This window comes from Triticum aestivum, chromosome 3D (genome assembly GCF_018294505.1).
Source record: "Triticum aestivum cultivar Chinese Spring chromosome 3D, IWGSC CS RefSeq v2.1, whole genome shotgun sequence".
NCBI lineage: Eukaryota > Viridiplantae > Streptophyta > Magnoliopsida > Poales > Poaceae > Triticum > Triticum aestivum.
The window spans coordinates 299,580,504-299,595,178 of NC_057802.1; positions in this window are offsets into that span (position 1 = coordinate 299,580,504).

Genomic DNA, 14,675 nt, shown 5'->3' on the forward strand with positions numbered 1-14,675 from the left:
CAGTTTTACAACTGTGATCTTCTTGAAACAGGAATTGCCAAGTTCTATTGTTCCTATACAGATGCCTGACCATGGTCGGGTCAGACTTGTGCTTGGTCACAACATGATGTTTATGTCGACCTACTCAATTCCCCTTGGAGGTGAAAAGATACTTATTCATGGGTGGTCTCAAATAATGAAGGCCCGTCCATCTTGGAGAATAGGACAGAAGATTATGTTCATGCTTTTCCATGGCTCTAAAGCGAATATCCTGTTTATTGACCATGTTGCTTTCAGCTTTGGTTGTTAAGTGCCCCTGCTGGTTTCAGTTAAGGTTGTTAAGTACTCCTGCTACTTTTACAATCTGTCGTGTTTCTTCAGTCATGTCTTCCTCCAGCCGCCAAAACCAAACCAACGCCGGCGGGGCCGCCTGCTTCTGCCTCCCACGGCTGGCCGTGCCTCAGCGCACACATCGCCTCCCCACTGTCTCCTAAATCGTTAACGCCGACGTCCTCCGTGCGCTTTGGTACGCTCGCTGCGGCGCCGCCCTCTCGCGTTGTCAACATGGTCAACAAACAACAGGAATCGGCAGAAGTACGTGGAGAGGATGACAGCCACCACGTCAGCGTATGGAAAAATAAAATGCTTCCTCCTAGTGTTTTCCTCACATCTGGGACCCATGACATTGTGAGCGTATATAGTCAATAGACAAGAGAACAACACAAGATCGGCTGACACCTGGGACGTAGCTACTCGAGCAGTATTTTTTTGTTTGGTATTGTTGAGATGGAGCAGGGTTTGAACTGGGCTGTGGCCCGTCTAGCCCAGGCTTATATTTTATGTTCACCATGTGACCAGCCCAGCTATTTCTTGTGTGAAAATGAGCCCAGTTTATTTTTTCTGAAGAATACCCAATCCAGGCCTACTTATTTTTCTACGCCCTGATGGGCTGCAACTCTTTCAAGACGCCTGCAAATCTTGAAAGTAATATGAAATGGGTTGTAAATATAAAAACAGATGACAAATTGGCAATTACTTTATAATTTCTGATTTTTTTCACATTTTCAGATTCCTATTTCACTAGGCATTAACCTAATTTAAATATATCTTCAAAGTACTTTAAATCTGGCTTGACATTTCGGTATTAAAAATAGTTTGGAACCCACAGAAATATGCGAAATTGGCCCTGGCCAACCAAAAAAACGACTGCAATAAATTGCATAAGAAGTTGCCATGAGCTATATATAAATTATTAAAAAAAGAGGGAGTGGTCTGACTTGTGGGCCTATTTAGTTGACACGTATGCAAGATTTCTTTAGTTATTATATACATCAACAAACGATTCTAGCAGACGTAATCGTTGGATGTCAATCCAACGGCCGTCGTGTTTCTTCAATCTCTGATCTTCTTCCTCCAGCCGCCAAAGTAGCGCTGGCGGGACCGCCTACTCCCGCCTCCCATGGCAGGCTATGCTGCCGCGTAGGCCTCAGCGCCCCCTACTACTCCCACCGCTGGCCAGGGCATCCCTCTACTCACCCACACCCCCTGTTATTCTGCGGCGACGGCAGCCTCACACCACAGCCGAACCGGTGAACCCTCGTACTCCTCTCCGCACGGGCTTCCACTGCCGTGTCTTCCCCGGCTCCGCGTCGTCCCCTTCCTAGGCCTCGCCGTCGTCCACCGCCGTGGTGCTCTCGGCGCGGCGTGGTCAATGTGGTCAACGACCGACTTCCATCGGAAGAGTACTGTACGTGGAGAGGCTGACAGCTGGGTCCATGGCAGCCGCAAGGAAGTGCCTCCTTATTACGCGGAAAATAATTATTCCTCCACCTGACAGCAGGGACCCACTGGACGGGCCACCAGTATTTCGCAAAAAAAACATTTCCCCCTGACTGCTGGGACCCATGGGATGGGCCACCGTATTTCGCGAAAAGAACGTTACCCCTGCTGTCAGCTCGGACCCACCGGAAGTGCCTCCTTATTACGCACAAAAAAATGAATACCCCCTACTAGCTGGGACCCACCTTGGTGGGAGGCTGACTTGTGGGCCTACTAAGTTGACTGGGACGGAGGCCTTTGTCAACTTTAGTCAATATATGAACGATTCTAGCTCCAGTGACCGTACGATGTCCATCCAACGGCCGTAGTGCTTCTTCAACCTCTGGTCTTCTTCCTCCAGCCGCCGAAAGCAGCGCCGGTCGTGCCGCCTGCTCCTGCCGCCCGTGGCCGGCTGTGATGCCGCGGAGGCCTCACCGCCCCCTACTACTCGCACCACTGGCCAGGCCATCCCTCTACGGACCCACACCCCCTGTTATCCTGCGGCAACGGCAGCCTCACACCGCAGCCGAACGAATGAACCCTCATACTCCTCTACGCGTGGGCATCCACTGCCGCGTCTTCCCCGGCTCCGCGTCGTCCCCTTCCTAGGCCTCGCCGTCGTCCACCGCCCTGGTGCTCTTGGCGCGGCGTGGTCAACGTGGTCAAGGAATGGCTTCCATCGGACGTGGACTGTACGTGGATGTCACGCCCAATATGCGACCCTATCCGAGTGGAACTCGAAGGTCCCACCAAGGATAGACCTGCATATTGAAACGCTTTTGCAAGGTGGATATCAATTACATCAACATTACATAATAGATGGGGAAACATACAAAAGGCACAAGCGCCCCAAGAATACATCAATACCTCATACACAAGATCAACATCCTACTACGGATGAAACACAAACAGAAACTCAAACGACATCCACCCTGCTAGCCCAGGCTGCCGACCTGGAACCTATCCTCTGATCGAAGAAGAAGCAGAAGAAGAAGTCCAAAACAAGTAACATCGCTCTCGCGTCATGATCATCACAAAACCTGTACCTGCAACTGGTGTTGTAGTAATCTATGAGCCACGAGGACTCAGCAATCCCATTACCATGGGTATCAAGACTAGCAAAGCTTAATGGGAAAGGAATGGATAAGGTGGTGAGGTTGCAGCAGCGACTAAGCAAGTATGGTGGCTAACATACGCAAATAAGAGCGAGAAGAGGAGCAACGGAACGGTCGCCAACTAGTAATGATCAAGAAGTGATCCTGAACTCCTACTTACGTCAAACATAACCCAAAAACCGTGTTCACTTCCCGGACTCCGCCGAAAAGAGACCATCACGGCTACACACGCGGTTGATGCGTTTTATTTAAGTCGGGTGTCAAGTTCTCTACAACCGGACCTAACCACGGGCACGACTCTCAAAAGTTTATACCCTGCAGGGGTGTCCCAACTTAGCCCATTATAAGCTCTCACGATCAACGAAGGATATTGCTTCTCCCGGGAAGACCCGATCAGTCTCGGAATCCCGGTTTACAAGACATTTCGACAATGGTAAAACAAGACCAGCAAAGCCGCCCGATGTGTCGACAATCCCGATAGGAGTCGCACGTATCTCGTTCTCAGGACACACCGGATGAGCAAGACGTCGGGTTGGCATAGACCCTGGTTGCCCAGGGGGCGCCGGACATCGCTTGGTTTGGACCAGCACTTGGAGAAGCACTGGCCCGGGGGGGTTAAAATAAAGATGACCCTCGGGATGCGCGACTCCCAACGGAAAAAGGCTAGGTGAAGAAATTGTAAAACCAAGGTTGGGCCTTGCTAGAAGAGTTTTATTCAAAGCAAACTGTCAAGGGGGTCCCATAAATCACCCAACCGCGTAAGGGGCGCAAAATCAAGGAACATAACACCGGTATGACGGAAACTAGGGCGGCAAGAGTGGAACAAAACACCAGGCATAAGGCCGAGCCTTCCACCCTTTACCAAGTATATAGATGCATTAATAATATAAGAGATATTGTGATATCCCAACAAAGTTCATGATATCCATGTTCCAACATGGAACAAACTTCAACTTCACCTGCAACTAGCAACGCTATAAGAGGGGCTGAGCAAAAGCGGTAACATAGCCAAACAACGGTTTGGTAGGAAGGGTGACAAAGGTTATAGGTTCATGGCAATTTGGGAGGCTTGATAAGCAAGTGGTAGGTGACGCAGCATAGCGATAGAACGAAGCAACTAGCATAGCAATGATAGTAATGAGATCCAAGGTGACGGTCATCTTGCCTGAAATCCCACTAGGAAGAAGAACGAGTCCATGAAGAAGATGAAGCCACAAAGACGAACCAAGTGTAGACGAACGAATCCTCACGATCGCAACAAAACGGGAACTAACGAGAAGGAGCACAACCGGAAAGAAGCAAACAACACGGTAAACACTCAAGACATAAACAAGACATGATGCTCAACCAAGTATGATGCATGAAAAGGCTACATGAAGCTATTCATGGCAAGAGATGATGCATACAAGAACAACACATCAAAGCAAGTTTAAATGAGGCCGGAAACAAGATATAACAATTCCGGTAAGTCCTCATATGCAAATTTCGAAATTGGTCCAGATCTGAATAAGCCTTATGTTCAAGTTGTTAAACAGCAAGTTAAGATGCACCAAGATGATCTACATGAAATTCTAGTAAGTTACATAGAAAGTTCAATAGATTCGGAGCTACGGCCTAGAAGATATGAGCAAAACAAGTTAAACATGGCATTGATGTAAAATGCATTCAAACATCAAGCAAACACCTCAAAACAAGGATGCAACATGATAAGATGAAACTACATGCAACTCTAAGAAAGTTTCATATAAAGCATGCTCAAAACGGAGCAACGGTGCAACACATACACTCCAAACAAGATATAGCAACAATCTGTCCAAAACAGCAACTAGGCATCTTGCAGGCATCAAAACAGTATGCTACAGCATCCCAACATGAAAACAAAAGGCATGGACATGATGCACAGGTAAATCATTACAAAACATGAACACTGAGCTGTCTCCAGAAATCACAAGAACATGCTCAAAAGGACATGGCAAGATTGCAAATAATAACAGTTTCACAGACTTAGCAGAAATTACTGGACAAGACAGAAATAACATCATGTTGCTAAGTTTAGAACTATCAAAGAACATGCTACCGGAACAGATCATGGAAAACAAAGGCATGGAATGAATCTACTTAAAGCATAGAACAAAAGTCCCTTACTGATCACGAGCCAAAAAGGCATAGAAGATATGATGGCACCCATGTAAACATAGCAAGTTTTATAAATAGATTCAGACGGTGAAAATAACAGTTCATGGCAGAAACAACGATAAGTAGGCATGTTGGTGAGCTTTAACCACTCAGCACAGAGTATTTCATGGCATGTGAAGTCAACAAACAATAAGATGGCATAAATATCTAGCTAAACATGGCAATAGCATAGTCATAGCGTGCATGGATCACTAGCAAAACACATGTCAAAACTGAACTTCATGTTAACAGGCTGACAGCAACATTATTTAGCAATTTGAGAGCAAATTTGCAACAAGCTACAGCAGGCTATAAATAAAACCAAGGACATGAATGGATAGAGAATAACATTAACAACAAAACATCCGTAGTGAACATCTCCAGATTATGCATGGAACTCATGGTGACAGCAGGTTTACATGGCATCACAATGTTACAACTACAGACTTTGCAGAAATGACTAAGTCAGAGAAATCAGCAACATCACGGAGGCTACTTTGCATGCTTGTGCTAGTCACCACATGGATCACTTAAAGTACAAGACAAGCACCCCTATAACGATGACATGATGTAGATCAAAACACATGTAGAGCTCATGCCCATAGGATGCACACACATAATGCAACGAAAATAACAAATCAGCAAGTTCTGTTAAACTACAGCAGACAACATCACATAGCACACTTGCAACGATGATTAGGGCATCAAGATAAACTCAAACAAGCATGGCACAATGTAATAAAATGAACAGCATCTCACAATGAACATTTTGATATATTACACGCACAAAACGGAGTAGCACACATGAAGTTATGGTATGATGAACAGGGCAACAGAACGCTGAAAATTAGGGACTTGGAAGAAATTTCAACCTCGGGAAAAATGGATGACGCGGTGCGGGATGAAGGGGATCCGGCTCCTGTTTGGTTCGCGGTCGGGGAAGAATCCGGACGGGGCTGTCTCGGCGGCGGGGCGGCGCTCCGGCGAGCCCGCGGGGCACCGGCGAGGCGGAGGAAGGCGAGGGGGAGCTCTCTCCGGCCGGATCTCGCCGGATCCGGACCGGAGCGGACGCGGGGCGGCGCGGCAGGGCGGCCGGCGACGGGAGGTCGGGCGGCGGGGGGCGGAGGACGCGGCAGGGCGCGCACCGGCGGCGGGGTCGGCGAGGTACGCCGGCGGGAAGGCGGCGGCGCACGGCTGACGGCGGCGGGGCGGACGGAGGCGAGGCGCCTCGGGCGCGGGAGGTAGGCGGCGGCGGCTGCGGGCTCGCGCGGGCCCCGGTGAGCCTGTTGGGCCGCGGCGGCGGGGCGCGGGGTGGGAGGCGCGAAGGCGACGTGGCGGCGGCTGATTCGTCGGGGCGGTGGCGCAATTTCGTCCGGTGGAAAACGGACATGTCCGGCGGCGGAGGTAGGTGGAGGTTAGGGTTTGGACTGCGGGATTTCGGGGAGGATCACATATTTATAGGTAGAGGGAGCTAGGACAGTCCAAATGAGGTGCGTTTTTCGCCCACACGATCACGATCCAACGACCGAGAGCATGGATGGGGTTTGGATGGGCTCTATGGCAGATTTGGAGGGGTGCTGGGCTGCAAAGTGAGAGGGGTTTTTGGGGTTACACGGTTAACCGTTGGGGCATCAAACGACCTCCAAATGGAACGAAATTTGACGGGCGGTCTACCGGTGCTATACCAAGGCCACTCTGCAAATCTCGGCCCATTCCTAGAACTCTTTTCTCCTGCTCACGAAACAAGGTCTGAGAGGGGCGACGGGCGCGTGTGGGAGTGTCGGGTCGCGAAACGGACAACGGGGAAAAGGACCGGATGCATGTTTCGAAAAACATGATGATGCAATGCAGATGATGACATGGCAAAATGCAACACGCAAGCAAATGACATGGCAACAACGACGAATAACTGGATGGCACCTGCCACATCGAATCCGGGGCGTTACAATGGAGAGGCTCACAGCTGGGTCCACGGCCGCAGCAATGAAGTGCCTCCTTATTACACGCAAAATAATTATTCCTCCACCTGACAGCGGGGACCCACCGGACGGGCCACCATATTTCGCGAAAAAAACGTTTCCCCTGACTGCTGGGACCCACCAGCTACATCTTCGCACGCAAGGAAGTGCGTCCGAAAAAAACGATTCGCCCCCTGACTGTTGGGACCCACCTGCTACATCTTCGCACGCAAGGAAGTGCGTCCGGGCAAAAAAAACAAAACGATCCCCCCTGACTGCTGGGACCCAGCAGCTACACCTTCGCACGCAAGGAAGTGCACCCGAAAAAAAAACGATTCGCCCCCCTGACTGCTGGGACCCACCAGCTACATCTTCACAGGCAAGGAAGTGCCTGACAGTCGGGACCCACCTGGTCGAAGCGTACGTAGCGTTGTCATTCTAGTCGCGAACGTGTACATACATATATACTGGTCAATGTAGAGGCGCGCACGTGTCGTAGTAGAGGCACGTACGTGTCGTAGTAGAGGCGCGCACGTAGCATGTACACGTACGTACAGCGGCCAGGGTGCAAGAAAGAAAATACGGCCACGTACATACATACGGGCAGGGTCTCGAACGCCTACTCGCGCATACGTACGGCAAGGGCTCGTGTACATGGCTGGGTCGGAATGGAGAAATAGTGTCGTCGTCGTGTTCATGGGGAGGCAATGGAATGCGTCATGTTCATGGGGAGGCAACGGAATGCGTCGTGTTCATCGGGAGGCAACGGAACGCGTGGGAGCCAACCGGCTGGGTCGGAACGGAATGCGTGGTCGTGTTCATCGGGAGGGCTTGGACGGAATAGGCGATGGAAACGAGGCCTGGCGTACTGCAAAACGGAGGAAACGGCCTTGTGTTCGACCGGCCACGTTCGAAACGGGATCCTGTTCATCGGGAGGGGTCTGGCGTACCGCAAAACGGAGGAAACGGACCTCCTACGGTCGAAACGGGGGTCTTGTTGATCGGGAGGGGTGTGGCGTACCGCAAAACGGAGGAAACGGACTTGTGTTGGAGCGCTACGGTCGAAACGGGGGTCCTGTTCATCGGGAGGGGTGTGGCGTACCGCAAAACGGGACTCCACGGGATACTGTTCATCTCCACCGTCGACCTCCTCCAGCCTCCACGGGCTCCTGTTCATCCAGCCTCCACCGCGCGCAACTCCACCGGCTACTGTTCAACCACCCCTCCACCGTCTACTGTTCATCCAGCCCTCCACACCACGGGGTCCTGTTCAACCACCCCTCCACTGGCACCCCTCCACCATCTACTGTTCATCCAGCCCTCCACACCACGGGGTCCTGTTCAAGCACCCCTCCACGGGCACCCCTCCACCGTCTACTGTTCATCCAGCCCTCCACACCACGGGGTCATGTTCAACCTCCCCTCCACAGGCACCCCTCCACCGTCTACTGTTCATCCAGCCCACCACACCACGGGGTCCTGTTCATCCAGAGGCAACGCCACCGCTTGCTGTTCATCCAACCCCCCCCCCCCGCAACGCTCACTGGTCATCCAATCGATCGGCTTCATTTAGCAGCAGTAGCGAAGGAATCGCTCGATCGGGTTCAGTTAACAGCCATCGATCGATCGCTCGGGTTCAGTAACGCGTAGCCTGCAGTGCAATCGCTCGGGTTCAGTTAGAGCCCAACGCCTCGCTCGGGTTCAGTTACAGCCAACGCCTCGCACACACGCGCGTACGTGTACGAGAGAAACACGCATCGCTCGGCCCCGACCTCCCACCGTAACCGGGAACTCCCAGAAATTTTCCTCCCCCTCGCTTCTACCACGGTTTTTCCCGTCATGGACGGCCCAAAGAATGGCATGCAGCTGCGTCTCCGGCCCGCCCAGGACGAAAAGCCCATTTTCTGTCATGATTTTTTGTCATAGAAGTATGAGCCCACCACATCTATGATGATACCGGGTTTTGTCACAATTATCGTCATAGAAGTGTCATATGTATGACAGAAAAAAATTCATTCGGCCCAAAATGTCATAGATGTGTCTTTTTTTTTGTAGTGCTAGTAACTTCAATCAGACGTGACACGACGGCCTCTGTGCCCATTCAGACACGGTGGGCGCCAAACGTGGGCGGCAGAACACATTTGATTCAAGCTCGTCTGAAAGACATGTGTCTCTTCCTCCATTTCCCCATTCATACACGGTGGGCGGCAAAACAAACTCTCCTCGTCCGAAATCGATGTAGGCTAATATTTTAAATAGGGGCAGATGTGTAACTTCCATCAGACGTGACACAACCGCCCTACCTGTCAGCCCCATTCATACACCGTGGGCGCCAACCATGGGCGGCAAAACACCCTCTCCTCGCCCGAAATAGTTACCGGCAAATATTTGGGAGATGCGAGATTACCATCCTATCCCCAACCGACGCGATGTCTGAAATTTTGAACGGGGGATAAGTTCGTAACTTTCCCCCATTTCAGAGAAGCGCGTCCCAAAGTTTGAGATCCCCCTCCCCTCCATTTCCCCATTCATACACCGTCGGTGGCACGACAACCTCCGCACTGCGGCCAGCCTCCTCCGTCCGCCACCCCATCCTCCACCTTGTCGGAGCCGCTACCCCTACCCCGTCGTCCACTGCAAGAGATGGACGTCTCTCATCCACGGAGCTGGACCAGGATCCTTTCATCGCCTCCTCTCGCTTCATCGGTGCCGTCGTCCACCTTTCCGTTGCCGCTCCTACGTCCGCCTCGCCACGGCAATAGGATATATCCCCCGACCTGGCCGTCTGCTGTCTAAAGTCTTCTTCCCCGCCGCCGACAGCCATCGCACCCGCAGCACCCTCAACGTATCAGCATAGGCCTACACGGCATCGCAAGAGAGGTGGTACTCTTCCATATGTGCTTAAGTTATTGATCTCACCCGGAAAATAGATCGTAATTTGTTTACTGTACTTTTCATGTCCGTACCAAATCGTAGTGGCTAGTTGAAAATAAACATTGGTTGCGAAGTAGCTTTGTCCGGTTTGCACCTTCAGATCCGCCATGGCACGGGCACTATACTCGTAAAGCTTATGGTTTCCCCCCTTTATATTCACTACCATCATCGTAGGTGCTTTGTGTCGTGCTAGCACTGCTCCTCAAGACCTCAACCCAAAGCTTACGTATTGAAATACGAATCTGATATGATGCTCATATAACTAAAACAGAGAACGTTTAATTGGTCACCTAATGTTCCTATATTCTTTTCGAAAAGCATGTGCGCCACCCACTGGTCCAGCTAGTTCCACTTTCCTGATTTTTCTCTTGATGCTTAGGGTTTTCCCCTTTTATCTACTCTACTATGATCTGCGTAGGTGCTTTCTGTCGTACTAGCATTACTCCACCCTTCATGCTAAACAACACAACACTCAGAATTCGAAAGCTTAGTTGTTCAAATATGATTGTGATATGATACTGATATTAGTTAACCGACACATTTAATTGGTTAGCTAAAGGTCCCACTTGAGTTTCCAAATGCATGTCGCGACATATAGAGAGACATCATAATTGCATTTCTTTTTCACTTGTTGACCGTACTTTCTTGTCCATACAAAATCTTAGTTGTTATTTCAAAGCAAACATCGGTTGCTAACTACCCTTTGCACGGTTTGGAGCTTCAGATCTGCCATCCCACTGCCACGGTCAGCACTGTACTCATCATGCTTATGTTTTCCCCATTTTATGATGACCACAATCAGCCTACGTGGTTCGTGTCGTAATAGCACTGCTCCACCCATCGAGCTAAACAAGCTTAGTTGTACAAATTCATATCTGATATTATTGCTGATATTAGTAAAACTGAGAGATGTTTAACTGGTTAGCTAAATGTTCCTACTTTAGTTTCGAAATGCATGTGAGCCACATATGGAGAGACCGGAAAGAATAGTATTTCTCTGTGCGCTCTGGATCATCATGGGTGGCCAACCGACATTGTATTGAAAGACTTGTAATATCTTCAATCTGCTTGCTCTTCTGCTCTTCTTTAAGATGATACTCTTCTCTTGCGGTCGACTGGTCAGGTCGAGTTGTTCTCCCTTAGTATATTTTGAATCTGTCAGGTCAGGTCGACTTGTTCTTCTTTACTATATGTTGAAGCTATCATCTGCGAAGTGTCATCACTTCTGGAGCTCTCATATTTTGAGTAGTAGGCCACATTATATTAATGCACACAACAAATTACAGCATGCATGGCATCATTTAAAAGAATTGCAGAGATAGCACAAAGGGGTTTACAGGGAGGCAGTATTGGATTAGAATCACTTCTGCATTACAAAGAAAATCTCACTTGTTTTTATGTTTTCATGCATGTCAGATATTGAACATTATCAAAATGAATATGAGAATGGGCGCACGAGAGGAATATTGCGGAATGATCCACTGGCTAAGAAACTTGGCATGGTGGAGGATGGCCTATCTTATTCACCCATCAAGGTGCTTGCTCTAACTTTGCAAAGTTCTATTGGTCGCACATATTTTGCATCTGACCTCTTGCATTACTTCTACTTTGTTACACCATCTGCTTTGTTTAAGCATCATATATGAGTATATGCCATACCTATCCATTTTCTGTACCTATTCCATGTGTCGTCACACTATGTTTTTCCAGTCAAATGTTGTTCTTTCGTAATAGATGTCAAAAAGGAAGAGGGTGAGTGCAGATCCTCAAGGAGTACAAACTAGGTATTTGGAAAAGGTAGTGATACCTGTTAAATCAGATAGATCAGTAGCCACAGAAAACACAGGCCCAACTGTACCACACTTTACCCCTACTCCAGTGGCCAAACCCCTATTAGAACTGCTGGGAGCCCAGCGTCATGTACTGTCTATGATATCAATTCAAAATTTCAACTCCTAAATTTCTGCTTGTGCCTTACCTTCTCTCTTGTATGAAAACTAATTTCAGATGAATCTCCTTGCTCAAAGGATCATACGATCTCAAAACAATAATGGGCTCTGCATTGCTCTTGTCAGTACCTCTCTCCCTTTTGCTAACGTTGTACTTAATTAATTGCTATTTGATTATGTATCATCAGTCTGCACCTAAGCTTCATTATCCTCTGTTTCTTCCAATATTATTTGATCTATATTTACTCTTTGCAAAATGTAGAATAATGGCAACGCTTAAAAAGAATTTTCTTTGGGGAATTTATTGAATTATCCTTCCATCAACATGGAGAAGGGCTTTGTGCAGCCCGTGTTAACATGTAATGTAAGTTCATCCTTCTCAAGCCTTCAAACTTTGTTCTAGTATAGATTTGGATAGGCATCATTTCCTCCACTTCTGTTTGCTTTGCTGTTTACATCTGATTGGATGTTTGCAACAACTACCAGTTTCAAATTGTAGTTGTAAAAACATGTTCCTTATGCAGAACAGATCCATTTATTTGCTTATATAATTGTGAAACCTGTTACGTGTCTCCTTGTTTCTCTTTCAGACTCATATATCTTACGCCAGGCAGAACTTTAGGGAAGATAGTGAGCCAAACCATCTTGAGGACAGCGAGATGACCCCAAGGTCCTGTCTTGATGAAGACGGTGAGTTGAAGCTACTCACCAGCAGGTGTGAGACAACCTCTGTGCAGTTGCTGCCTCAATCAGTTCGACTTCTTCAGTCTCAACTTAAAGCGGAAAGGCTTGCTTCAGCTCAGCTCCGACTTGAAGTCAAAGATGCAATGAAGATGTCAGAGGACTGCCATGCGCACCATCATGCCTTAAATCTAGTGATGATGCATCTATCGTTGACACAACTGAGGTCTACTCAGCTTCTTCAGCTGTTTGGGGGGCCCGACGTGGCCAGGCCTAGTGCCTTCTGAAGTGCTCTTGGTTTTGTATATTCTTTTGTCGGCGCGTTTATTTGCACTGGTGGCGAACTTTGATGCCCGGTGGATGTAATATGTGTGATAGCCGTGATAGCCTAGCGTAAGTTGCTTTCTTATTTATTTCCTTGTTGTCTTGTTTATTTGTTTGCTTGTAGTCATTGCAGTTCTTTTTCCGCGCTTTGCTAGTGGCTGCAATAAAATATTTTTAAAAACTAGGCCATAATAACCATGGGCTAATATTTACTGTAGTGACACTGGGCCTCCTACGGGCCGTAGAAATAGTGGGCCTTCTACGGGCCGTAGAAACAGTGGGCCTTCTACGGGCCGTAGAAACAATGGGCCTTCTATGGGCCGTAGAAACAATGGGCCTTCTACGGGTCGTATCATCAATGGGCCTTATATGGGCAGTATGATCGATTGGCCAAACATGGGCCAATAACAGGCCGCATTATGGCCGTAAACGGGCTAGAGTTGGAATCGTCCGTTCATGGGCCGACCATAACGGGCCATCGTTAATAGGCCGTATTTGATGACGCTATGAAAACGGCCCAACGTATTAATGGACCACAAACGGGCCGACTGTAACCACAGGCTGAATTTGGCCCACAAGCAGAAAATGACAATAACGGGCCGTAAGTAAACGAATGCTGGAAAGGAGCCCAAGAATAAATGGGCTCAGAGAAGGCCGAAAGATAACATGGGCTGGAAACGGCCCAACGGAATAACGGGCCGCTAATGGGTATAAAGTGATACACTGTTCATTACGGGCCAGTTTCACCACGGGCTGTTAATGGGTGTAAAGTGATACACTACTCATTATGGGCCAGTTTCACCACGGGCCGTTAATAGGCCAAGAGTTACATAGGGCCTCATATGGGCCGAAAGACGTCATGGGCCATACTTGGGCCAGAAGTGAAAATGGGCTGGAATCATATTGGGTGGCCCAGATGACGCTACTGGGCCTAATTCAGATAGGGCGTAACGGGCCTTGGGTTAGCGGGCTGTAAATGGGTTATATGCGAACAGGCCGTTAACAGGCTTTACATGGGCCGGCCCGCCACCTTTTGACCAAGTCAAATGGGTCGGCCTTTTCACAGGAATGGGCCTCTGTTGGGCCGTGGCACATGTCGACGTATCATAGGCGCCTTCTGTCCAATGAGTGGATGACATCTGTCCCAACGATGAGCCGACACGTGTTTCCTCCAGCCAATGATGATTTTACACGTGGAAAATCCCCATTAGATGGGGCTGTTAACGGGTTATCGGATCCAAAACCCGACCCGATAGCTTAACGGCGTTCCATTACGGTGGATGCCACATGTCGGTCACCCTTGACGAAAGCACTTCTGTGACGCGGGATTTATCGTCATGGAAGTGGACACTTCCGTGATGATAATTTTGGTAATGTCATGGAACACTTCTACGACAGCACAGGTATGACTATCTTGATTCTGTCATAAAATCGTCATGGATGTACATGCATGACAGAAAATGCGACCTACTGTGACAAACAAGTATCATCACGGAAGTGTATTTTTTTGTAGTGACGGCAAAGAGGTTGTACACTTGTTGCATCACTTATTACTATACATTCATGTCGATCCATTAGGGCTATTTTGGTTCAACGAAAAAACATAGAAATAGGGAATTTTCCAATGGCACTCTACTATTCAATTATTCATGCATTTTGTTGAAAGGAATGAAGCAAAACATCCATCTGGACCTACTTTTCAAAATCCTATGCATGAAAACAAGACCAAGTGCATTAGTGGC